This window comes from Trachinotus anak, unplaced genomic scaffold, assembly GCF_046630095.1.
Source record: "Trachinotus anak isolate AG129_WGS33_773 ecotype Australia unplaced genomic scaffold, CSIRO_AGI_Tana_v1 ptg000001l, whole genome shotgun sequence".
In the NCBI taxonomy this organism is placed as follows: domain Eukaryota; kingdom Metazoa; phylum Chordata; class Actinopteri; order Carangiformes; family Carangidae; genus Trachinotus; species Trachinotus anak.
In genome coordinates this window covers 1,284,810-1,311,827 of record NW_027273852.1, presented here as the reverse complement: position 1 = coordinate 1,311,827, position 27,018 = coordinate 1,284,810, and the positions used below count along the sequence as shown (strand labels likewise).

Genomic DNA, 27,018 nt, shown 5'->3' with positions numbered 1-27,018 from the left:
CCAAAGACCTTGTGATATCACATAATGAGAAATGTTTTTGTCGTAAAACACATGTATCCAAATGTACTAGTTCATCAGAGGCATGTTGTTGGTAAGAGCAAGGGAAGAGCAGGTTTTCACTCTCCGCTGGCAGGACAGTTTTTTTATCTAATAAGTTATCAGTTAAAACACAGGCTTTGCAGACTGAGACTGTGCATGGACAGGTCCCAGTTCACAGCCCAGTCACTACAAATCAGTGATCTGCCCGACATCAAATCCACACACAGTTTGTTTACCACTGTTCCCCTGTTAGTTTAGCGTGCTGGCAGTCTAACATTTCCTAATTAATTACATTTTGAAGGTACTTGGTCAAATTTTTTATTTTGATGTCGTTAGAGGAAAAGCTAAGGGACCACCTAAGTTCAACCAGACCAGGGATGTCTGCACCAGTTTGCCGGGCCATCCAAAAACTGCAGAGACATTTTATTCTGAACCATAAATGTAATCATCAGGGGACGACGAATGTCTGTAAAACTTTGTTGACACATTTCACTAGATAAGTAAAAGGTCTGACCTGCTGGTGACACCACAGGATCATAAAGTCCTCATCCTCTGGGGACCATGAATGTCTATACAAAATTTAATGGAAATTCATTCATGGAAATATTCATCAGAGTGGTGGACTGACAATCTGACTGACTGACTCATGAGTCATGCACCAAAGACTACACAGAATTAATCACTAAATACTTCTCATCTGTCTTTATATAGAGAATACAGCCTGTTTAAATGTTAGTTTTATAAGCAGTAGCTTTAATTATTCACCATCTTTTTACAAGACCCAAATGTTCTTTAGGTCTCTGCTTTCTTTGTGGCTTTTTCGATCCAATATTAAATATCTACTTTGTGAAAATTGCTCTCGTAGGCTTAAATTAGTCCCTGATAGAACCGGCTAGAACACGTAGGAGCCAGCAGGACAATCCCTCCCCAAGTCCCGAAATCAGCGACTTGAACTCTGTCATGCTCTGTGGGCAGGCATTGAAGTGACCTAATTTCGCTGCAGTTTCAAAGGGTAGGTCTTATCTAAATTAAGTGCTTTGTCAAGGTCAAAACAGTGTCCCGTAACTTATCAGAGCCATTTTTCTGTTTGAATGGTAAAAAACGAGTCCATTATGAGCCCCAAGCGACAGAGAGCGAGCATGGAGGCACTCTGCAGTCTAATCACCAGTATTTATGGGGCATTCTTCCCAGTGTCTCTGTCTTTTCAACTACCTGATTTCTTTTGTGTCACTCTAATTATCTCCAAAGCTTTGTTTAGGCTGAGACTTTTTTAGCTTTTTTAGAACTATCAAGGACATGAAAATTCCTATCCTGCCGTTCTGTCACCGCCGACGATACGCACAATAACAATACATCACTCGTACTTGTATATTCATGCGCACATGCACCACACCCTGTCTGTGCTCTTTATTACTTTTCTGAGTGTTGACTAATGAAAAGATAAACACTGCACTTGGTTTAATTGAAATACAATAGCCTGATTGGGGTAATTAATCTAATGATCAGACCCACAACACTATGGATTTGCAAGCACTTCATTAATTTGAATAAAGGGCGAAGCTCCTCTATGGTGCAATTATGAATTCAATTTCAATTGATCTCCCTTGGCCGATATGCAGCAATGCAGAAAAATGATTATATGAGGTAGCACTCCACACTTTATTATTTTATTGACTCTCCGAACATTGTGGTGCAACATGTTCAATATCAAAGTTCATGGAAAGACAACGCTACACTAAGTATGAGGCCTAATGTTACCTAACACTAAGAATGATAAGGAGTATTCTAAACTGGGTCTATATCAGTGTTTGGTAGAGTAGAAAAGAAGAGAATAGAATAGAAATCTGCGTTGCTAAGGTGAAATAGCTGGCTGACCTGCCGTTCCCCTGTTGATTGTTCCATCCGTCCATTTCTGCTTTAGCAGCCTCCACAATGACGAGCTGCTGCCCCAGTCACACTGCTATTGCTATGGTAACCAAGTTAGAGGTTTAGGGAAGTGAGTAATCTAATCTTCCCACTTTGTGGCATAACGATAAGGCTCGCCACTGCCAGCCCACCCGTGTCTTTGTGTGTGTGTGTCTTTGTGTGTGTGTGTGTGTGCGTGTGTGTCTTATTTGGTCATTCTGTGCTGCATGTCTTACTCACACATACACACACACACACACACAAAACCTATCTAGCCAATATGTTCCACCCTAATAGGCAGGTGAAAGCCGAAGGGCAGATAGGCTCCCAGCCCGGTTGAAAAGTCTGAACCTTACTGAAGTTGACATTCTGCACCAATATCTTCAATATTAAAGGGAAGCTCTGCATTTGGAGCTGGAATTGCGTGATGTTCTTGAACTAGAAAAGACATACAGACAAATTTCTGAGTGGTATCATTATCCCTCCAATTACTGAGGAAATGTAGACATATATGAAAGACACCATGTCCAACACAAGTCCAAAGATCAGCACCAGTGCAGGAAACAGTGTGGAGGCTGTTGCAGGAGATGGGTGTGTACCCAACTGCATTCATGCAGGAGAACAGTGTGTTTGCAGGTGACAGTTCAGTGCTGCAACATGGCTGGAAAATTGAATCTGTGTTATTGCTTGGACAAATAATTAGTTTACATATTGATGGAAGAGATTCAAAGCAAGTCTTCATATAGTGGTCAGATAAACCATATTTTACCCTGACCACAGTCTTAAAAACAAAGTCATACACAGCTAAAGAACAACAGTATTTTTCTAAACAGCTGTACTGACAGCAGTAATTTATTAATAATTATATATATATATATATATATATATATATATATATATATATATATATATATATAGTGCCTGCACAGACCTTTCCCATTGTGAACACTGAATATGTAAAAAAGCTTCAAACATAAGACTGAACTGAAATGCTGCATATTGTAAAATGATGCAACTCAGTTTTCAATAATAACAATGATCCCACAAATTGAGCTTTGTTCTTTTACAGCTTGGGAAATGAAGGAGCTCTGAAGGTTTTCTATAGTGATCGATGATTCAGAGGCATGTCTATCTGCAGGATAATAACCCATAATTTACTGTGATCATGATTCCTAAAAATGGCTAATGCATCTGCTTGAGATAGTGCAGCTTTATTAAGAATAGAGGCTGTGGTATAACAAGATGTTGTCTGCAGAGTTTCGTGCAAAAGATTTTTCTTCTTAAAAGCTGTAATGTAAAACACTGATATCTGAAACCCAGCAGCTTTGTGCATGATACACATAACCCAGGATAAGGCATGTCATTCCCAATGGGGCTATGCTAAAAAAAAAAATGTTTTCATAAGTCACTTTGGACAAACATCTGCCAAACAGCAGGATTATATTTCACTGAATTTATGTTCAGATTCACGCTGACAATGGTGAAAGAAGGACAGAAGGTCTTGGAGATCATGCTGCATACACAAACAGCCCTACTTCTCACAGAGAACAGAGGGTGGAGAGGACGGGCATGTGAGGTTTACTATAATGCTCAAGCAGATAGTCGCTGCTGCTAAAACAGATCGAGCTCCTGGTCTCACAGAGCATACGTTAAGGCAGAGCACATGAGAACGGCTCGGCCGATAAGCCTTTATTTTGGCACAGGGATAACGTCGTAATCTAGACCGAGAGGGATAGGATCTGCAAATGAGATAGAAGCAAAGTCGTTAGATCCCTTCATCCACTCACATCCCCTCCACTCTCTCTCTCTCTCTCTCTCTCTCTCTCACCTTTTCCATTTCTCACCTCTGCTGCTCTTGCTTTTCCTTGGTCTCTCCACGGGAACATATCCAATCATGCCACTCTGAAATTATTATTAAAAATTCCATTGCCTGCATATGTGTGTGTGTATGCGCGCAGCAGGGGCTCTGAATGAGATGATTTGGGGGGGGGCGAGGTTCAGACAGTATCTGGTGTGAGAAGAGAGCGTGAGCGGCGAGCAGCAGCCGCTGTGTGTCAGAGCTGTGAGTGGAGGTGGGTGAAATGTGGGACAGAGGCTGATGAGAGTGGCAGGGTCACCTTTGGGCCAGCCCTCGCTCTCACTGGCATCAGGGTTTTTATTGTCATATTTTTTTTTTTTTTTTTTTGTCATTCTGAAAATAATGGAACAGGGCTGAGAGGAAGAGCGGCGCGGAAGGGGAGGAAGATTGTGTCAAATCGAGACCCATGGACAGGAAGGGAGGGAGGGACAGATATTGGGATAGATTGGACTTTTTTCTGTAATGACAGGGTTTGACCGGGATTAAGAGAGGGAATAGGGGAATTAGGTGGGCACTATAGGAAAGAAATGAGTGGGGGGTTTGTGAACTGCTCCTTCTGGTATAAGTGTAACAGTCAGCAGTTGTGAGGCTTCATATTTGACTTGGGAAAAATATATTGTAAAAGTGCACGTCGAGCAGCAGTTCATCGTGATGTCAAAACATACAGTGGGTAATAAAACAAATGACAGATTGTATCTTCATCTTCCCGGCAAGCACGGCACACTAGCTCAGTGATATTCAGTTATATTGTGCCATAACCATCTGCTGTATACACACTCTCACAGTGTAACTGTCATGGCTGTAAAGAGTGTACTCAGGGAAACAGATAGGATGTCCCAGATAAATGAAGGCTCATAATCCTTCATGCAGCAGCCGTTGAGACATCCACTCACCCTTTTGGCCCCTCCCTGGGGATTTCAGGTCATGTCTTCTTATGTAAGTCTGATAAAAACACTTGTAATGGTACAACAACCCCCCATCCCTGCTCAATTTCTCTGTGCCTGCATCAAAAATTATTCTTATTAACACTGTTACTTCTGTTCTACCCAATTTATTATCAACATCACAGGTTTTCAGTCACCATGGTGATATTTTTTATTTATTTATTTTTTTTAACATTTCCTTTTCCTTTCCAGTTAGCAGCTCGTGCTCCTTTTTAGAGTTTCTCCTTCCGCAGATCTTTTTTTTTTTCACATGTTACATTTTGGTCAAATCCCATATTTCTGTAATTACGCCAAGTGTCATTTCCTTTGACACCAGCGAGCTCACACAGCTCATTAGGAAGCGCCTGTGCCGGGATGATGCTAGCGAAGCAGTTTGAGCTGCCGGCTCACAGAGATACAGTGTGGCCTCAATTCCATGTACGAGGAAAGAAAGAAGGAAAGAAAAAAGAGGCACATTATTGGTCTTGTGGTCTCTGGTGGGGGAAGAACATTTTCTCTGTTGCATGAAGATGCAGACTGCAGCAGTGAGTTATCTGCAGTAACACACAACAGGTCATTTTATATTGGAGAGTCATTTACAGCTGAGGTGCAATGGTGTGTTTTTTTCACATCTTATTTACAGAAATCATAGACGCGAATCACCTTAACTGCATTCTATCTGCTGACCATCAGGGGGCGACTCCACTGGTTGCAAAAAGAAGTCAGACTATACTGAAGTGTTTGGGAAAATGACCCTACTTCTGACTTGATTTATTACCTCATTAAAAATGTTTCTAATGAGTTTATGGTCTCAATTTCTAGTTTCAAGTCTTCCTCAATACAACATGATGTTAATTTTTTTAATTATGGACCCATTTAGAGGAAAATAGATGATAAAGCATTAGGGCGGGGCTACCGTGTGACTGACAGACTGTACTACACATGGCAATCTGACTGACAATCAGGACAGAGGACAGAGCAGGTCAGAGTTCCTCAGGTTTCAAAATAGATGGCGACGGCCAAATTACAAACTTGAGGGTTCAGAACGGTTGTTCTCAAACCACTGGGGGACATCACAGTGGGTTGCCACTTGACAAAAACCAACATAATAAGCCAAAATAATAAAGCTGACAATTATAGTTAATGACTTAACATAGGACTCCTTTTAGGGCAACAACTAACAATCATTTTCATTCACAATTCGTCACTAATTTGGCTAATAATGTCAGAAAATAGGAAAATAGAAAAAAGATGTATTCAGATTCTTGTTTTGTCCAGTCAATAGTCCAAAACTCAAAGATACGTCAAGATCACTTTACTCTCATAAGCTCTGTGACAAAGAAAAGCATCAAACCTTTATATCTGAGGAGCTCGACAGTGTTTGGCATTTTTACTTGAAAATTACAAAAACGATTAATTGATTATCAAAAGAGTTGCCAATTAATATTTGACCCAGTCTGACCAACTGATTAATCAGCTTATTATAGATCAGCTCCATTAGCTCCACATTTACATGAAAAAGTCAGATATAGTTTCCCTCTTAACCCAAATACAGATATAGTTTAAATCATCATAAAGCAGGACAGCTGATTCTAATTCTGTTCATCAGTGCCAGTGAGCCTTCCACTTACTCTCCTGAGCCCTTCGACAGCGCTGTGCTCCATAAGTAAACATCTGAAGGCTGTTTATTTATGAGCTTCAACGCTTATATGAGGATGAGTGGGTGAATCCCTCGTGGCATTAAAGTGGGGGAAACTCTGTGCATGCTAAAGGCTTTGTGTTTTGAGAGGAAAAAAAACTTGCATGTTGTGCTTTGGGAGAGCCCAGCGTGGCTGGCGGTTTGTTTACATCAGAGAGGCTGATGGGTGCGAGCACTGAAATGGTGCATTGACAGTAAAGGGACAGTTGTTGTGTTTATTCACTCACTGAAAGTGCATTTGAAGGAGCGGTGTCAGAGTGCTTAGATTAAAAGTGCTGATTGACGAAATGAAAGCCAGCAAAAAAAAAAAAAAAAAAGATTTTATTTCTGCCAAGGCCTCTTATTACAGTAGACTGTGAGGAAGGAAATGGGCTTTGAATAATATACTTCTTGCTGATATTGAGTCACAAGCCATTTTAAGATAATAAAACCTTTTCTTTTGTCATTCTCAACATCTCCAGAGTTGTTAGACATAGTTAATTAGATAACTTTATTTCCTACACACAAGTCAATCTTCTGGCTTTCTCATAAGTTCCTCTTTTTTTATTTTTTATTTTATTTCTCAAATTATTTCTCAAAAATCTTAAGTACGTGTACTCAACTAATGTGCAGGTGAAGATAATGGTGAGCCTCTGAGTCACGACCTTCAGTTCCTCTCTTCTTTTTCTTCACTGCGATTGTCCCTGTCGGGCTTCCTGTAGGTGTGGATGCAAAATAACGTAGTTTAAAAGGAAGCTGTCATTCTCTCTTCCTCTTGAAGCACTTAACACAGCTAAGGTTAGACAAAAACAAATGTAAGATCCCAGTGTTTTCTGCTGCTGTTAAAAACACATAAATTTGTCAAGTTAATAATTCCAGTCACTGTTGAGGACCTTCCTGTTTCACTCAGCTTCACAGGTGACTTCTGTTTAGATGTATATTTGTAAAGGATGAGAACAAAACACTTTGGTTTTTAAGGTTGCACTGAATCTTACACTTTAAATACAGAGATATTGTAATGTCGCTGTTACTGAACTAAACGGAGGTAAGCAAGAGCAGCCTCATTAACAAGTGACAGCTTCATTATTAACAAGGCTGTCTGTGCTTTGCTCATTGTAGTAGAGTCTTTTAATCTTCGGTGCCTTTTTTCACTAATGGCCTTCTTGCGATACAAGCTTCACAGAATAAATTGCATGCTGTAGGTGTCACGTTAAACTGGCGAGAACCACGTACGTCAGAGTGTCACAAATCAGGAGGAAGGGAGTGTATGTACGTGTTGACTGTAAGGTCGCAATGTTTAGCTTCTGAAAACCGTTTCTACCAACTTTTTAAACTGCAATTAATCTGTGTTCCAGTAAAACACAGTAGCACATTATATAAAAACACAAGAAGTCACTTTGGTGTCTAAGCTTCTTTCCTCTGTTGGAGCATTGCCCTTGCATATTTGTCCTCCCAGTGATTTCACTGCCATGGAAACGTCAGTCAATCCAGGAAGAGGCTTGTCGAAATGCGCTGGCAGAATCTGGTTCTCATGTGTTTTTACAGTCAGTGCACTTCCGTACACTGCAATCAATAAACTGAATTTATATAACACTATCTGAAGCAAATCAACTAAGTGCTTTACAAACAACTTGTGACTACATCAATTCAAGAAATTCACATAAATGAAAACTATGAAAGTTGAATATTGTGCTCAGTTTAGCCCTCCATGGACTGGACTGTTGAAGTCAGATGTGTCTGTGAAACTGGTCTAGTCTGAAACTGGTCCGAGGTGGACGAGGGATCTGACCACAGGTTCAGAAGTCAGATAAAGGCTCAATCTGAGCTTGTTATTTTTTTCCTGGGGAATACAGAGCATTTTATTATTGATTTGACATTTAAAGCTGCATTAATCAATAGTTTTTTTATTAATAATTGATCAAATCCTTTGAAAGTGGACGCTCAAACCTAAAGACAATTATTAAATGACTCTCTTTATGGCCCACAACTTTACTGTTCGGATTAATCTCACTGCTCTCGTAGCATCGTTTCCAGCCGCAGCAGGCAGCTCGCAGCCCTGGTACACGACCTGCTCAGCACCAGACAGCACACAGAAATAGCAGCTGGCTGGTGAATGCAGAGTTGCATTGAGCAGCTAAAGCGCTACCTATTTAGCGTTTCAGACTCCTTCACTTTTTGCACACATAATTGAGTTGTGACTTCATTTTAAATCTGTAAAAATATTTTCACATCAATAACCCATAATGACAAAGCGAAAACTTGTGTATTTTAACAGTTTCCAACCAGTCCTCCAATCTAAACAGCCATGTAGGTATTTTCAAAGCCTCTGATATGACCCACGGGAGCGGCTCCAGAATTAGTGTCACTACGGCAGCAGGCTGACGGACCTTCGTTGCCGTGGCTACAGTAATAAAGGCTTTTGGCTTGGTCAGCTTTAGGCACAAAAACTACCTAGTTAGGTTTAGGAAAAGATAGTGGTTTGGGTTAAAAAAAGTACTTCCTTAAGATTAGAGGATCTTTGTTGTTATGGTTACAACAATAACAACTTGGTTAACTTTGTCAAAAGGTCATGGTTAACGTGAATTGAACAGTAGTTTCCTGTGTGAAATTCCTGTGTCTAGTTGACCCATCCATCCACCTCCAGCCTCCTTCCAATGGACCTGGGACCACCGGACTTTGTCCTTTAGTGTAATAATTACTGGATGCCACTGGATGTCGCCTAACAACAAAACGTAACTATGGCTCATAATAACCTGCTGCACAAATGACCTCTTGGCCAATTTTTTTACTGAAGGTCAGTCTTAGAATCTGTCACTTACAAAAGAATTCAGACCCTTAGTCCAGTACTTTGTAGGAGCATTTTATCCCATTTGTGCTGCCGGCCCTTCATCCCCGGTTATTCTGTCTGGCTGGACAGCCAACTGTAAGAGTCCTGGTTCCAAACTTCTTCCACTTCACTATTATTGAGGCCACTGGGCTCCTGGGAGCACTCAAAGCTTTAGAAATGGTTGTATACACTCCCTCTGATCTATACATCAACACAATTTTAGCACAGAGGTCTGCAGAGAGTTCCTTGGACTTTGTGGCTTGGTTTTCATCCTGATATGCAGTGTGAATTGTGGGACATCATATACACAAGTGTGAGCCTTTCTAAACTGTGTCCTGTCAGTTCAGTCTGCCACAGGTGGACTTCAGTCACGTTGTAGACACAGCTCAGGGATAATTAAAGCCAAGGGATGCATCTGACCACAGTGTGTAGCCACAGCAAAGGGTCTAAGTACATTTTTAAATAATAAGTCTCAGTACTATTTTTTTTCATATAAATTTGCAAACAAAACATGTTTTCATTTCGTCATTGTGGTTTATTTAGTTTAGATTGATAAGCAGTTTCATTCATTTAAAATCAAATCTATAACTCTGTATGAAACTGATGTGGTCTGGATACTTTCTGAAGTTCTCTAACATATTAATGCAGGTTTAAGCAGCATGGCTGACTTCTTTTCATAGTGAAATGTGGACTGTGTGTCCTCTCATGTGGTGTGTCGTAGAGAAAACTAAACAAATTTACCATGTTATAATTGTGCACTCAGATATCTGGGCCAGTGACCACCAGCTCTTGCCTTTTCTCAAACCCCCTCCACTCATCCTCCACACCCTAATATGGATTTACTTTTCCTGCCTTTTTTCCAGCTCCTTTCCTCTCGCATGGTCTGGTTCCCACTCCTCTATTCCCTGTAGCTCTCTCTTTAGCCCCGGCCAATCCTCTCTGGTGGTCTTGTGCACACAGGATTAGCCATTAGCTCTTAGTTTTCACTTCCCCCTCCACCCCTGAGACCAAACCCTGCCACCACTCACCCGCTGTCCGGCTGTCCAGGGCTCCTCTCCAACACTCAGCAGTGTGAGATTGGCCCCACATGGCTGGTGGCGAGATTAGACGTGGCATGGTGGGAGCTCAGCGGGCAGCCAGCTGACACCAGTGAAGTCGGCACAGAGTAGTCGCAGGCAGGAAGCTGACATTTCCTGAGATTTTCTGTCACCGATGCATAATGGAGCAAGCAGGTGATGGGGACAGAAGGGGCACGACTGTGCCAAGATCACCAACGTGTGTGTTTGTCCAAAGAGAGAGGGGTCACTAGATAGAGAATGTGAAAGTCTGTTCAAAGACGGTGCTCATCTTCATATGTTGTTCTATCCTTGTAATTATTTTCCTATCAACTGGTTTCGCAATACATCAGAATATTAATCATGTGCTGTATTTCTGTTGAGTTTTAAAGGAGCTTTTTCACCTTCAAGTAGTCATCATATATTGTTAATTAAAAAGTATTTATTTTAGCTGTTCAAAAATGTCAATATGACTAAGATTTGCATGGGCTGCAAACAGAAAATACATTTTTTGTGCTATATACATAAAAGAAACCCCAAAAAAACAAGAAATATGAAATCTTTACAGTATAAAACAACCCAGTGAGAAGATTTCAACAATAAAAGCTTCAGCATGTGTGAACATGAAGGTTGCAGTTAGTTAGTGTGCTTCTCTGAGTGCTTTTAAGCTTGTAGTTAATGGCAGCATATAGCAGAAATAATATATTGCTCTGTTTCATGTGTGTGTTACTTGAGGTTTTCAGTAGCGTGTGGTTTGTTTTCCTGTAATCTGTATGTGGAAGGGGGCTGTTACTACGTGCCTGTCATCTAACTGGCTCGAAATAGCATCATTGATGGTGTGAATTGCTGTTTTTTTGCATGTCAAGCAATGAACCATATTGAGAGTATATCAAAGTTTCTCATTTTTCTGTCGTGCTAATGTTTCCCGAGCACTCAGGCAAAATCTCGTGGCTCTGCCCACAACAGATGTCTTCACTTCACTTTGAAAGCCCTGGCAAAATGTGTCTTTTGGTCTCGGCGACAGATAGCAAATACGTTGTGATTGAAGTGCTTCTAAATGGCTCAAAGCAATAAGTAGCAAAATGAAAATGGAGACTTTGAAACAACTGTCAGAGAGTGAAAGTCCACGTGAGCACAAAAGCCTTTTAATAGCAGCTTCCTGCAGGACAGCTGCTTCCTTTCTGGCTAGTTTGCTCCTGATAGCTGCTCCAGTGTGGATGAAAGAAATTTCTGAAATCTAAGCCCCAAGATATGATTCAAGCCTGGACAGAAGCCAGCATGAAGTTAAAACTTAGGCAATTTTTTTTTTATTACATTAAAATACTAGCTAGTAGATGCAGGCCTTTTGGGGGTGGAAGAGTCAGTTTTAATTTGTTAATGAGTGGATGTTGGAGACAGTCAGCCAGGGTCAGTTAAGGCTTTGAAATCTCCATTATTGCTGCCAAAGTGCCCTAAAGCTTTGCATTAGACTCTGATCTCTAATCTGCTCCAGGGGCACTGGCAACCTTGGCCTGACAATTTTACAAAATATTCATTTATAGCTGGTAAAATGATCTTTATCTACTTCCAAACACAATAATAATATCTTTATTAATGTTGCCTTTGGTCTTAGTTTGCAAGCAAATGTATGCATGTATATATAAAGTATATGAATATACAATAGGCCATAAGCCTTTTGTATGCGCATGTATTCATGTATATACAAGACACACACAATGTATTTGCATTGTTTGACTTATGAAGACTTTTACTTGACCTCGCTCACAAATGTTTTAATCAGCCTAAGGCAAATGCTAACCCCATGCTAACTTTGACAGTAAATCAGCGGTGAGATGCTGTGTCTCAATTTGCATTCTTCCACACTTACGTGTCAAGTGGGTTCACATTGACAAGTACAGCAACATCTGTTGCACTTATCGGTCGCCATCTTGGCGGGGAGGGACCACCAATGTATTCTCAAACTTGTGAAAAGGCAACCAGGGAAGGAGGACACCTTGTGGAGGGGGGGGGGGGGGGGGGCACACACAGGAAAGTAAAGTGATAATTTTGAAGTCAAGCAAGTAAGTCTCTGGGCCACAATGGTGGTCACCTGTCAGTGTTTAACCCTGTTGAAATTCATGCACTAGGTCAGTGAGTATACTGTGTACTACATGTGGGTGTACTGACTGAACTATCCAGTTTGAGACACAGCAATAATCTCCACCATATCATTCACTGATTATCAATATTTTTAATATCCCTCTGTCAATATCCCTCAATCCTTTTCAGGACATTTTGTTCCACATAGAGATTCACACAAAAACACAGAAATAAAAGAACACACACACACACACACACACTCTCTGTCTCTCTGTATCGTTTATCTCTTTTCTCTGTCACTGTGTCATCTCTTCTTCCTCCCACAGACAGATTTAAAGGGCCAGATTGCTGCTTTCCTAACATTAATCGGGTAATGCTTTTGGGAAAGTATGAAAAAGGTATAAAACTTTAGTTCTGGAAACCTCTGCCGACTAAGTACAATATCTGACAGCTGTCATCTCTGCTACAAGATAATACAGCGCAAAGCCACAGGCTGAGAGTGATACGGTCCTTGAGCATGTGGACAGAAATGACTTTTACCCTGTACGTTGATGATCGCGGGCTATTCAGCAGCTGAACAATAGCTACTCGTGGGGCAGTTTGAAAGCACTCAAAACATTGTCTGCACACTCAAATGAGCCCTGAGAGCCATCAGCAATAACTCCATCAAATGACACACTGTATAATTACACTGCAACTCTGGTCAAACGTAGCATTAGCAAATTAGCACTTAGAAAATGTTGTGGTTGCATTTAATTGCAGTAGGATTTTGCATTGTAAACGCACTCACAGGCTCCCGTTGTGTGTCTGGTTAGACCACTTATTGGCATTCGGTGTGTGCACACCCTGCACTTGATTGACATCTCCCTGACTCACTTTGTCAGGTTTGTCGTCACCTGTCAGGGCAGGACAATTTGTACCTTTATTCTCGTTAGTAGAGTATCAAGTTTTTTTACCTTGCGTAATTCCCAGCATACCTCTGCACAGCATCGACCTGAGCAGAGATCTGATTAGTCGGAATACCCAAAACACCTCTGTGGGTGTTCCCTAGCCAAGGTATTTAAAATAGTGTTGTATCCATAATTTAAGGTAGTTTTCACCATACAATCGCAGTATATTGAATTGTGTCTTAGTACCTATCCATTGAAGCTCTGCACTCTTGCACAGGTCCCGGCGGGCTACAAGTGGCCCTTGCCAGCCATGTTGGACAGGATATTTTTTGCAGAAGGGCCACTCAACAAACAAGAGCACATCACAGTTTTCCACAAGTGTGGGTAGAAAAAGAGAGACAGCGAGAGAGAGTGAGGGTGTTTGCTATTCCCTGCCAGTTTGTTCCTGTATATTCCCCACATTGTGCTGGGGCTTGGAGAGTAAATATGCCAAGGTTAGAGAGCCTAGCTGCAAGTGCGAGCAGAGAGAGAAATTAATTGAATTTCCAACAAGCATGCTGATGTGAGATATGGATAGGAAATTCAAAATCCTTGTGCACAGTGTGTGTGAAAACAAATAATGGCGCAATAGAGGGAAGGAGAGATAGACAAAAACGAAAACATTGGCCAAATAATCAGTTGCATTTTGATGCCTTGGTGGCGCTATCTGCCTCATTCATATAAAATCAGAGGCAGCTTTATCGGCCAAGTATGTTAAGGAATTTGACTGTGCTTTCCAGTGGCTCTCAGTGAACTTACACTCAGTACCCAGTGCCAATAACAATGCCCAAGAAGATACACACAAGGACAACAAAGCTAAGCTAAGATAAATAAACATAATGATATGATGAATTAATATATATATACATATATATATATATATATATATATATATATATATAACAAGTGATGGATGATCACATGATGGTAGTGCACAATATGAGTATATTGCATGACTGATGAACCGTTCACCAGAGTAATGGCGTGTGGGAAGAAACTGTTCTTGTGTCTGGCTGTTTTGGCGTACTCTGCTTTGCGGCACCTGCCAAGGGGCAGGAGTTGGAACAGGTTGTGTCCAGGATGTGAGGGGTCCGAGGTGCTGTTCCTGCCCACTTCCTGATTCTGTAGGTGTGCAAGTCCTGGGCAGTGGGCAGGTAGGTACCAAAGATCTTTGCTGCAGTCCTGACTGTCTGTTGCAGTGTGTGGCTACATGCACACTGATAGATTTTCATGTTAAAACGGCATTTTAACCATCATCTCCAACCAGATGAGCGATTCAGCTCCGTATCAGAAATAATCTCCGTCTCAGGGGTTGTGAATATGGTTCCATCAAACCTAAAGTAAAACACAGTAAGGGTATGGTTTCCTGTAGCTGATGACGTCCCGCAAGGCTGTCCACACAACCGCAGGCTCGTTACCTGAGAACCTGTTTTTCAGCTTTGCAGTGCAGCTTCTCTTTGCTCCTCTGATCTCCTTGTGAGTTCATCTGTAAACCAGGGCTTGTTGTTGTTGGAAGTGGAGAAAGATGTCACGGTGTCAGTGAGTTTATCCAGTTCTGCAGTCAAACACTTAAAAACACTCTAAAAGCAGCAGGTCTGTAGTTCCAGCTTCGCCTCGTTGGTTCATCTCTTCACAATCCTGACCACAGGCTTTGCAGATTTTAGTTTCTGCTTGTAAGTCGGTAGAAGATGAACCAGACAGCGAGTCAGAGAGCCCCAGAGTTACACGAGGAGCAGAGTGATAGGCGTCCTGTAATATGGTATATTGTGGTCCATTGTGTTTTTATCCCTGGAGAGAAATTTAATATGTTGTCTATATTTTGGCAGGTCATGGCTGAGGTTTTCTCTTAAAGTCAGCTAAACTAATCAGGAGTCTGGATGTTTCTGCCCCATGCTGGTTACCTGGTCAGCCAGGTAACGTCTCACTAACACAGGCCTGAGGTTGGTTAGAATAAGAAGGGAAAACTGTAGAAACAGGTTTACAGTTCATGCTGAGAGTGGCGTCTGCACACCAACCCTCGTCTGTCTAAGGCCAGATTCCAACTGCCCTCGTTACGTGGTCCGCTCAGTGGAGACGAAAACCAGGCAGCTGTCAGCTAATGAGCTGTCCGGGATGGATTCACCGAGTCAGCTTTCAGTGAAGCAAAAGGCAGCCGAGCGTGAAAAGTCTGACTTTGTCCTGTTGATGTGCAGCAGTTCATCCGTTTTGTTGGCTAGAGAACAGAGATTTGCCAGCGATGTTTGAAGTCCCCGCAGTCTTAACTGCACCCCCCCCTTTCTGCATTCGTCAAGATGGGTGAAAAACTGCATGGAGTAGACTTTGGGATGTTCAGCAGTTCTTTTCTACTGACATGAATCGTGTTGTTATGAGCCGCAAACAGTGGAACAAATCAACAAAAGTAGCGAAAGCGAATCGAGACAAATCAAGGCAGCCATGTTGTTTAAAAATAAAAATAAGGCAGAAACAAAGTCATGAATGATTTATTGTGGTTGATTAAAGAAAAAAAAATTTCCAGCTTAATAGACACTGAGTGCTGTGGGCCAGAGCTGGGACTTTGTCATAATGCATTAGTAAAATCAAACTTAAAATAGATGGGTGTCCTCTTTAGGGAGGAATGGCCTGCACTGCTTTCTCCCTGTGTTGTTTGAAGTCCGATGTGCCTTGCTTCAGGCTAGTTCAGCATATTTCCAGATTAAAAGAAGAATCTTGTCTGGGACGTAACACAGGAAGGGACTGTTCAGAAAAAGGACCATAGCAGATATAGAAGAAGAAAAGGCATGAAAGCTCAATCTACATCCTGTTGTTGGTGAAGCGGTGCACTGTGAAATGCTTTTTGAATAACACTGCGCCGTTCCAAATTCAAGGTTTTGTGGTTTAAATCTCCTTAAATACTAGGATTCATAATTTAGTGTGTATTTGTGTTTTTTTTTCTTTATAAAGAAACAACCAGATATCACTCTGAGGAAAGCATGATGGCAAAAAGCAGGAAGAAATCAGGGCTTTCAGTCTGTTTTAAATTCTTGGTCAGATTTTTTTTTTTTTTTTTTGAGATAGATATTTCCTCATTTCAATCATAATTTTGGTATACATACATAGTTTCCTAATCCAAGGTATTAAAAAAATGCAAATGATTTTAATATTTGTACCAAAACCGAATGAATACATTGTCATTTTGGGAAATACACTTATTCACTTCCCTGCCAAAAGACAGATGAGAAGTGCATGTGCAAACAGTGCATGTTTGTGGGTTAACTATTGAACTGGTACCACGAGGCAGTCAGCTTATCTTAGCATATAAACAATTAAGCAAGGGGAAACAGGTAACCTAGCTATGATTAAACTTCAAAAATAAGACTGCAGGCGCCTGTAAAGCTCACTAATCAACACGTAATTCCTCCCAAAAAGACATTTGAAAAGAAAAAGTTGTGAAATACTGGGAGTCATATATTTTTAACTGTTCTTGAATCTGTCCTTGAGTCTTGTTGTCACCAAAAGGTTGCTAGACAACCAGCAGAGAATCCACACACCGTGTCATTATGTGAGCTTCACAGGTGTACGTGTAGTTGTGGGTGTATCATTAAAATTTGTACAGAATCAGGCTGTCGGCCTCCCTTTGCCTCCAGTCATTATGCTCCTGCAAGTTAATTGCCTCCTGTTTCTGGCTTCAATGTTAACATGCAGACATGCAAGTGGTGTCAGATCCTCACCTCTAACTCTTGGAAAATTAGGTTGCTAAGTATGGTTGTGTGAAAGAAGAAGTTCTAAACCATATCCAGCCCTAATCAGAAAAAAACAACTAAGGTGCCTTAAAAAATAGTTTGTACCTCTAAATATCAATGTCGGCATTTTTTTGTTTTTTTTTCTGTTGAAGTTCCCATACTGTGAAAAGTGAGATTTCCATATGTTTTTTGATGATGTGTATTCAGAAACTGAGTCTTAAAATGAGTCATCACGATTTCTGTAACTTTGTAATGTCTCAACAAATGAGTCACTGCTCTCAGCCACGCCCCAAGCCCCGCCCACCTGGACCCACGTCTAGCTTTGTAGGATTTTGTGTTTACTTGAAATCTGCTATTAATCTTTATTCGATTACTCTGAAAACAGTTACCCAATCAGAAGAGAGGCTCAGGGACTCTCTGTAAAACTACACTGAGATGGTTTTTGATACACAAATATATTTTCTTATGGATACCTTGGGGACCTTTAAAATGAATTGACTTCAACATGTATCCACCATTTGAGAACGACACACAAGTCATTGTGTACGTAGGTCACTTTTCCTGAAGTTTTATTGAGCAGCCTGGACTGAATGTACACCTGCAGAGCTTTGGTTGACTGCAGATGGGTGACAGGATTGAAAGACAGTCACTGAGCCATTCAGGCAAGAGGGGAACAAAATGCAGGGTCTAATCCTCTCAGAGCTGGGAAAGATGAAGTTTTAAAACCATAATTCCTCCTTTTAATCCATTCAGAAAGGCTCTGACCCAGTAGGCGACCTTGTTCGTGGATTCGTTAACAGCTGCACAGTCACTGCCAGTGGTGGTTGTACCTGTCTGCTTGCGCGACTGGTTACTGTTGGATTTGGGGCAGTGAATCAGAGGTCACTGTGTATGTGTGGTGCTTAAGGTTTGAATCTGCATTTTGCATTGTGATAAGAGTTTTATTTTCACTGGCCTGTTGAGGGAACAGGAAGGATTTACCAGTCACAACTGAACCTGCCCTGGAAGACGTCTCTCCAGAAGCTGTCTCTTACTGTACTGCAACCAAGATTGTCTAGAACTAGACAACGTGCATTTCGGAAATGTCACTTCAGAGGTAATTTTCAAGCACAACTTCCTGCTCGCAGGGTTGATGGAAGCAGTCAGAAATGGCCAAAACCCCAGCTTCAACTTTATTTATTTACTTTCCTGCTGGAAAGACATGTTCTGGGTTATAGTCTTCACTTCATCAGGGTAATGAGATGTCACAAATTAACACAGTAGCTGCTTTCAGATGTTTGGAAAGTGTATAACCCATTTCCTCATCAAAGGGCTGTGATCCACGGAGCCTGTAAGAGGCAGAGGACGAGTGATCTGACAAAAAGCAGGTCAAGGAAACAAATTACTTTCAGGTCATTGTTGTGGATGCTCTACCCTGTGTGAAACAAGGATTAGCTTATTTTCACATAGTTTTTGTGTAATATTCCTAGAAGATGTACAATTTGATTTACATCAGTTCAATTTATTTCCACCCTTATTAATATTTACACATTGAAAATACACATACTAATGAAACATACCAATATTGGCTGAATAGGTGCAGGCCGAAGCTACAGCTTATTACACCGGCCCTCTCTACATAATGATACATGAATGGGCCAATGTATAGTCAGAGAAAATAGGAAGCAAAAACGGAAAGAAGCTTTTCACCCCTAAGATTAAACACTGTACTATTGAAAAATGAAAACTGAACAAGAAGGAAGATCAGGAGTTCCAGTGTGTCAAACATACGGAGACGAAAAGAAAGAAGAGAGGACTTATGCAATGATAAGGATCATATCTCAGTTTTGTTTATTTACCATCATATTTTTTTTTTTTTAATTCTCCATGTGAATGACACATTTTTAATGATTATTACAACTCATCCACAGGTTTGCTCCTTTGACAGATATGCATCGTCTTTATTTTGTCCTCATACCCTCACTTTTTAAAATGTTTTATTCCCCTCAGTTCATATAGTTATACCTTTTTTTTAGAATACTAAAAATAAACTTACCATAATGGATAAGTATGTTTTTCATTAAATTTGACTTTAGGTTATATGTTATGTGTAGAATAGGTTATTTCATTCATTGTCTTTGGTAATTAGGAACTGTTACTTTAAGAGAGCGCACCTTCCTCATTTCCTCCCGTTAAGCTGTGGAACTGAGGAATCTAGTGGAGGCCAGACGAGCTGTCGAATCATACGGTTTTCATATCGTGTCCTGTCGTGCTTAGATTTATATTTTATCAGAGAATATTCTGTGGATTTGACCTGCTTGCGGAATAAAAGGTTTTTTCGTAGTGGAGCAGAATATTGTGAAACTACACCAATTCATTACGACCAGCTAGGTCACATTTTTGCAGGGACGCCACCTTTTTGAATCAGAATCGGTAAAAGTGATGTGGAAATTTGTCTCCGACTCGGCTTTGAAATGAATGAGGAGAACCCAACAATATGTGGAGACAGTAAAAGCTGCAAGGTCGTTTGTGAATCATCCTCAATTACAAATGATAGGTGTCATTTCTGATCGGGCTGTGCTAAAACATGAGAGCAACGCAGTAATGAATCCGCCTTGGTGAGGACATTCTCTGAATTATGGTGCGGTCAGGCCAAACTTGACTAAATAAAATTCACTGTTGTAAAACAGACTCACTGCAGCTCAGCGTCACTCCCTCTCTGCTCCACACACAGGATTCTTTTTTGCTATGCAGTCATAAACAAGGATATTTACAATCAGTCTTTTAGTCCTTGTCTGTATAACAACACCCTACACCAATTTCTCAAACAAGCTGGATAATGAAAAGTCTTGCTTTACTCTAATCACTGGTGGGATCAGTTCGCAACCAGACGCAATGAGTCTCTTCACTGCTCCCTCATTTAAATGAACGGAAAATAACATTTTGTTCTGATCGCACCTTCAGTCAGACTGTTCAAATCTGGTGCGTTTTCGTCTGTGGAATGTAAATGAAAAGAGCTTTTAAAATGTGGCTTGATGGGATTTACTTTGGCCGCAGTAATACTAACACGCAGTGTGTTTCCCTGCCAATGCCCACCAAGCATTTCGATGGCATCATTACTTATATCACAGTCATTATTGCCCCGTGCCTGATTCATTTAGTCATTTACGTCACCGGAACAACCGCCCTTGGCTCACTTTTTTGGAGGAGCTTGGTTCTCCTCATCGGCCTTATGGCTGACAGATGACTTTGTGAAAAGCGATGTGGTCTCCGACAGGAGGGAAAAAAAAAAAAAAGGAACAGAAATTGAATCCTGGCCTCTGTCGGCAGCCTCATCTGTCATCTTTTCAATATTGATGTCCATTATGTTTATAGATTATTCTTTGGCCCAGCTCGCCCTGTCAGATCGGCCACTTGTGGCAGAGGCCCGTTGATAATGTCATTTTGATTGATGGGTTTCATAGTTTAATTGTCGGCATGGTCTTCTTTTAATGCAGCTCCCCGCACAACAGAAAGATTACATCTCACATGAGTCAGACTTCAAACTGTGTGCACTGGTTGCATTGTGATGCTGATACAATGTGACCGTACCGCAGATCCTGTATCATCATCCTGAGCCATTATCTGCTATTTGGCTCATGTTCATTGCTTCCTGTATCACCTTTCATGGATTACATGTCTGTTTTACAGGAAGGAAAGAGCCCTCGGTAAGATTTATCACACCTGCCAATAGACATAATTTTGTTTGGCTGGTTTCGTACATTTATCCTGCGGCCTGTACACAAGTCTTTTGGAACCCTCAATGCAATTACTTATTATTTGCAAGGAGTAATTTATTATGTGCACCCTTGCTAAAACTGATGCAGCCTAATACAACAGCCCTGCACCTTCATTACGGTTATAATGTTCAGTTTAAGGAGTTTTAAAGCGCCAAGTCTACTGTTTGATTAATTTGGAGGCTGTAGTTTGTACTAGTGATAAATTGTGTTGTGTTTACATGTGTTTCAGTGAGTGCAGACTGTCCTGGTGCACCTTTATAGAAAGTCTATACACAAGTTAATCTGCATTTATGAATTCAATGTCAAACAATTCATCACATCTTTACGATCTTAGAATTTCATGCATGTTGAATGATGTACTGACACATTATTGGCACAGCCATCACAGCCATGCAGGTAGTTTAAATAAATCCCCACAGAGAGTCTGAACCCAGTCTAAACCTTCTGATGGCTGATCTGGTAACAATAGTGAGCCATGTGGGGTTCACCCTGCATCTGTCTCAGCGACCACACACAGCCACGTGTAGGATCTATCAGCCTGTGTCTCTCTCTCTCTCTCTCTCTCCCTCATCCCTCTCCTCTCCCTCTCTCTCCCTCTCTCTCCCCAGTGTGTTTGCAACCAAGGTCGTAGTGGTCCTGCTCTGTTTTCCAGGGGTGTGTGGACTTCATTCATCATCCGTATGATAGCCTCACGCTAGAGTGCCCTAAATCTCCTGTCTGTGTTTGGGTGTGTGTTTGGGTGTGTGTGTGTGTGTGTGTGTGTGTGTGTGTGTGTGTGTGTGTGTGTGTGTGTGCGTGCTCACCCAAAGAGATGGTCTCTTGTTCTCTCTGTATGCTCGCTCAAATGAATGATGTCTCCCCCTCTCTCACTCTGTTCTCCCTTAAACCTGCTTTTACTTTCCCTGATGTATCTATATGAAGGAAGTCACCAGCACACCCTGCCTGTGTCCTCGCACGTGCAGCACAATACACTATACACTCGTGCAGACAAAACATGCAGTGTGTACTGTTACACGCTGTAATGTCCAGTGCAAGATGAGATACTGTGTGGAAGAAAGAAAAAGGAAGACAAAGACCAACAAATACAAAAGCAAAACAGGGGGAACACTCACCCACCTCCAGTCAATACGTTGCCGAGGCACCTCTGGCAGCAGTTACTGCCCCAGGTCTATATCAATAGGTGTGAATCACCTTTTCACATCCCCTATTCTTCTTTGGAAAAAACAACTTAAACTCGGTCTGGTTAGATGGAGACTGTGTGATCTGGATTGAACTGAGACTGAGATGGTTGGTTTTTCAGTCACACCAGCGTTACCACCATAATCTGGGCTGCTGAGACCACCAGTTTCACTGGTGTTAGAGACCATTCTTCTTCAATATGCCCTCTGGCAAACACTAGCCCAGATGTCACGGGAGGTTTTTCAGGCAGCCATAAAACTGTGACAGGTGAATCACCCTGGCAACAGTGCGTCCCTCCTCAGTCATTAAACCCTGGAGCTCAGTCAGAGGAGTCATCACGGCCTCTTTCACTGCCTCTCAGGGCAGCCTAGGTCAGGCACATTCTCACCGTAGTGTACACTGAAGAATATTCAGTGCCTTTCTAATTGTCTTCATTTCAAAGTAATGCTTCAAAGGATGTTGTCCCGCTGAATGGGAACCTATTTTATAGGCAGCATCACTGCAGGTGAAGTCAATTCGAAGACAAGGGCAAATATAAACAAAAGCAATTTTGCAGTGGCCAGCATGAATAGAGGAGAACTGCGCTGAAAATGACTTCGGCTCTGGAGTTAAATTACAAAAAGAAGTTGAGTTCCTGGTGAGTTTCGAGATCACTGATAATCTAGTCTCAGGGGCAAGGACAGTCAAAACAATCCAGTGTTTAAATTTGTGTGAATAATAAAAGTGAAGATTTTCTTGTTAGCTTGCCAGCCTCAGTTCGTCTCCTCACTTTCCGATAGCGAGTCACTGTAGCCTCCAGTCTCCTCTGAAGACGTAGCTCTGTTAAGAGAGTGTATTATAACCTCTTGTCATGTAAACGCAACAATAGCCCAAGGTCTTGTCAAGCGACCATCACCACCAACCACTCCAAGAAAGAAAACACCTTCCACAGCGGAGAAAACTTACAAATAGCCCCTTTAAGTCCGACCTCTGTGACACTACTGTAGCACCAACCTTTTCACTGAGACTAAAACAAGCGGCATGTACTTCCAAAGGTAATGAAAACTGATGACTTGCTGAGTACAGCATCAACAACTTAACACACTTAGGGTAATATGAAGCTTCTAGAAATTCAAACTCAGGGTAGATTTTACTGCAGTATTTTCTCAGTTCAAGATATTTCAATTCATGGCTGACAGAAACGTCTCGGCTTCTCCTGTCCCATCCCGGCAGGAAAGGCACGATATGTTACATCTACAGTAAGCATCCAAAGCAGAATACACTGCCCTATTGCATAGTTAAAATGAAATGGTTAACATCTGTTGGCTGAATCAGAAAACTGTGGTGTTTTGTGTTAGGTAATATATGCTACACCACGCACACAGCTGACTGCCCCAGCCCAGCTTGACTGAGTCACACAAGATGATGTTGGAGTGATTTTTGTTTTTTCCAAAAAATCTGGTGGGCTGAGATTATTTCCACTCACCAGGTGTTACTGTAACCAGATTTACAGTAAGAAATATAACCATACTGTTCTACCTTTCCTGCCTTTCTCCCTTTCAGTCATGAATACAGTGTAAAAAGCAATAGTAATCATTTACAGTGCAGCTAAAATCACTTAACACCATCACATAAAGAACTATTTACTACAGAAGTTACTCTACAAGATAAGATCTGCATTCATTGCTACCATTTTAAAGCAAATATCATTAACTAATTTTCCACAGATATATTTTTCTAGCCTTGCTGTGCACAGCGGCTGCCCCTGGCTCTGTTTCACCAGTCACAGGAGCTGAACCATTCAACCAGTGCTTGTTCACACCAGAGCAGCTCGGCCAGCTGCTGCGGTTAAATGAGCTCCGACCTTGTCACACTGCTCTCCTCCCTCACAGTAACTCTCTCCCATTTTCTGTGGCATCATGGCCAGTGTCTCCAGTGGAGTCTCAGGTTTAAAATGCAGAAGGAACGTTGCTGAATTCTGTTATTTTTTTTTATATATTTTTTTTTTGAATTTGTGTGCATACATGCATGCATAGTATTTACAGCATGGCCAAGCCCCAGACAGCAGTAACAGGATTAGAGACGCTCTTTAACCCCAAGAGGAAGCCCCGTGGCACCGTCATGACTGATCCAGCAGTTTTTTTTTTTCTTGCCCCTCTGTTGTATTATCCTGCTTATCTCTCCTTTAAGTCATCAGTTTACTCTAATCTCTTCTTCTCTTCCTTGTAGATCCATCTTTAACTTTCTCTCTCTTCCTACTTCTTCTTCTTCTTCTTCTTTTCTCCCCTTTGCTGTTGTGTTGAAGTCACACAAAATTCACACAATTGTGTTTATTAAATTGAGCCGTTTGATACAACAGGAGCAAAAAGCCAAGAAGGGATTTGTTAGAGTTGAAGGTGAGGCTAGGACAGAAATCACAGAGGAGGTCAGTCTGGTCTGATCCGAGGGTGGATCGATACTAGGTGGGATGTAGGAGCCAGTGGGGGGGGGCACACGAGCACGAGGAGGGCTAATCATTTCAGTCATTACACAGCCGTGTCTGCTGATTCCAGGGATTAGCAGACACAGAAACAGGGGAGATGTTGTGTTAGTGCTACAGGAGACTCTATCAGGGATTTGAGGAGTGGAAAACACTGCTTGTCCCCAGTCACCTTTGGTAATTGCGCCTGCAGTACCTTGTATGGGGATCTGGGTATGAGTGTGTAAGAGTGTGTGCATACAAGAAGTGTCAGCTGCAGTGTGAGGAAGAAAAGGGCAGAGGAGAAAGAAGAGGAAGAGGAGACAATGTTGGTATTTGCGTCATATACATATATGTATATATACACAGAAATCTGAGCGGGTGTTCCAGAAACGTGTGCGGGCGATCTCCCTCCTCCTCTCCCTCTTTTTCTCTCGTGCGCAGTTGTAGGAGAGGAGAGTCGTGGGAGAGCTTACATGCATGCCTGCCCACAAGCCTTTATGTGGAGCTACTCATTTAACAGAGTACAGAGAGGCTGGAGAGGCTGGCTAGCTCCAGTGCCTGCAAGAGGCTCTGTGAAAATTTCACACACCACAACGTACACGACAGGTGGAAATAAGGGAAATTACATTTACGTCAGTGGTCAAAGAGTCACACCTGGCTAATTCAATCAGCTGCAGTTCCAGTGTCAACAGTGGCCTATCCTCCGCTCTGATGTGAGACACAAAGCAAGCCCTAATAATTGAACTGTCATGCACAGTTGAACACTTGAGGACAACACTGACAACAAGCCTTGAAAGTATATGAATCAAGAGACTCTGATTTGCAAACATTGCTTGCAGTGGTGATTTTCGAAAGGGGGGGGGGACTTGAATTTTTTCCACATCAAGATCAGTTTAGTTGTCATGAGGAGTGGTACTCAGCCTGAGAGCAATACTGTGAGTTATGTAATGTTTTCTGTGGCTCAGGAGGAAAGTCTGAAATATGAACCCGAGTGACGGAGATTACAGATTATAACAGGAAGCCTGCCTCACAAACTGGGGGCATAGAGTTTGAAATACATGTATATTTATCATGGCATGAGGGGGGGTCCAATGAACACTGTGCAATGTAAATGTGGGATGCAGGGTTGTTGCAGCATTACAGATGGCTAATGGCTCTGTGGCTGATATAAAATAAAATTATTGCTAACTCACAACAGCTCATGTATTATTATATAATTCTTCTTCTTCTTTCTATTTTTTGATTGCATTACCTAATCATTTCATTTTTAACACCGTTTTTATTCCACATATGAAAAATATTTTTTCCTGAACATGGAACCACACACAAACGAAGAACTGCAGGTAAGCGTGAGGTCTGTCTGAAGGCCGGTGCACCTCAGTGGCGAGCTGACATTTCGCTTTGTTTCGCTGCGATGAGGTTCATCATATCAGTAGGTGAGACAGCTGGTGGAGAGACAGCTCACACTGCTCATTATTTCTAATTAGCTCCACCTTTTCAGTCTAGTTACCGGCAGCTTTGCACAAACCGCTGCTGGTCTTTTCTGTTCACACAAACACACACACACAGTGCCGTGAAACTAAGTGACAAAATGTTTTTCACATCTAAAAAGCCATTATTTTTTGAGGTGCTTTCACTTTCTCCTTTTGCAAAAAAAAAACAAAAAACGCTGTTTTCAGTAAGAATTTCAAGGAAATTTTGGAAATAAGCCCAATGAAAGAAGAAGTGGAACCAACTTTTCATTGATTGGATTGCAAAATTACATATGAGAACATTTGCTGAAAAGGTTTTTGCAGTGGACACTGAAATGATTTTGGCATTCGAGCGCCGCCGGTGGGCTACGTGCCAGCGTGGCTTCACACCTTGTAGTCTTGCCAGTCCTGTGACCTGAAGGTAAAGCTGTGAATACAGAATGTACATCTTGCCACCTGACTGCAAATGTTCTGCAATCAGAGTGCACTGATTCACCGGCGTGGCTGCCGTCCAACACCTGCAGCTTCACACACGGCTTCAAAAGGGAAAAAACATCGAAAGCAAAGGCAGGATGTTTGAAAGGAGCTTAACATCCTCAGCAAGGGAACTTTTCAGTCTTGCAGGCTGCATTGTGTTTTTTGGACACGGGCAAAGGAGACACAATGAGGCTGTTGGGATAATCTGACCCAACAGCAATGAAATCCAAGCTGAGAGTTATGGAGGAGGCATGTCCCATGCTAACTAGATTCAGCAGTCAAAAGAAAGCAAAGTAAAAGTTAACTGACTTTGACCTTAATATGAGAGTCAAACCCAACTTAAGCTTGACAGCAGAAAATCAGGTTAAACCTCTCGACCAGAGTTCTTTCCAATTCATCCAGCATGTCGCAGGGGATCACGAGAAATAACAAAAGTTTCAGGAGGGAAAATGAAAGAGGCGACACAGGGGAGAAATGCATGGCGGCAGCAGTGTGGGTGTCTGTGCATGTGTGTGTGCGTTGTGGAGATTAAAGATATGACATGGGGAAATGATGCCAAGTTCCACCTCTTCGTCTTCTTTTCCGAAGTCGTCCTCACGGGACCTAGTAAGTTTAAAAATAGAGCTTGTCTAATGGAGAAAGGGGCCGAGGGGGAAAGAGAAGAAGAGCAAAAGTGTGCG

General features: G+C 41.7%; 1 protein-coding gene across 2 annotated transcripts in view; it reads left to right on the top strand.

Annotated features, from left to right (window-relative positions):
- tmeff2a (transmembrane protein with EGF-like and two follistatin-like domains 2a) overlaps positions 1-27,018 on the top strand; it is a 106,547-nt gene that overhangs the window by 59,495 nt on the left and 20,034 nt on the right. The window lies entirely within an intron of this gene.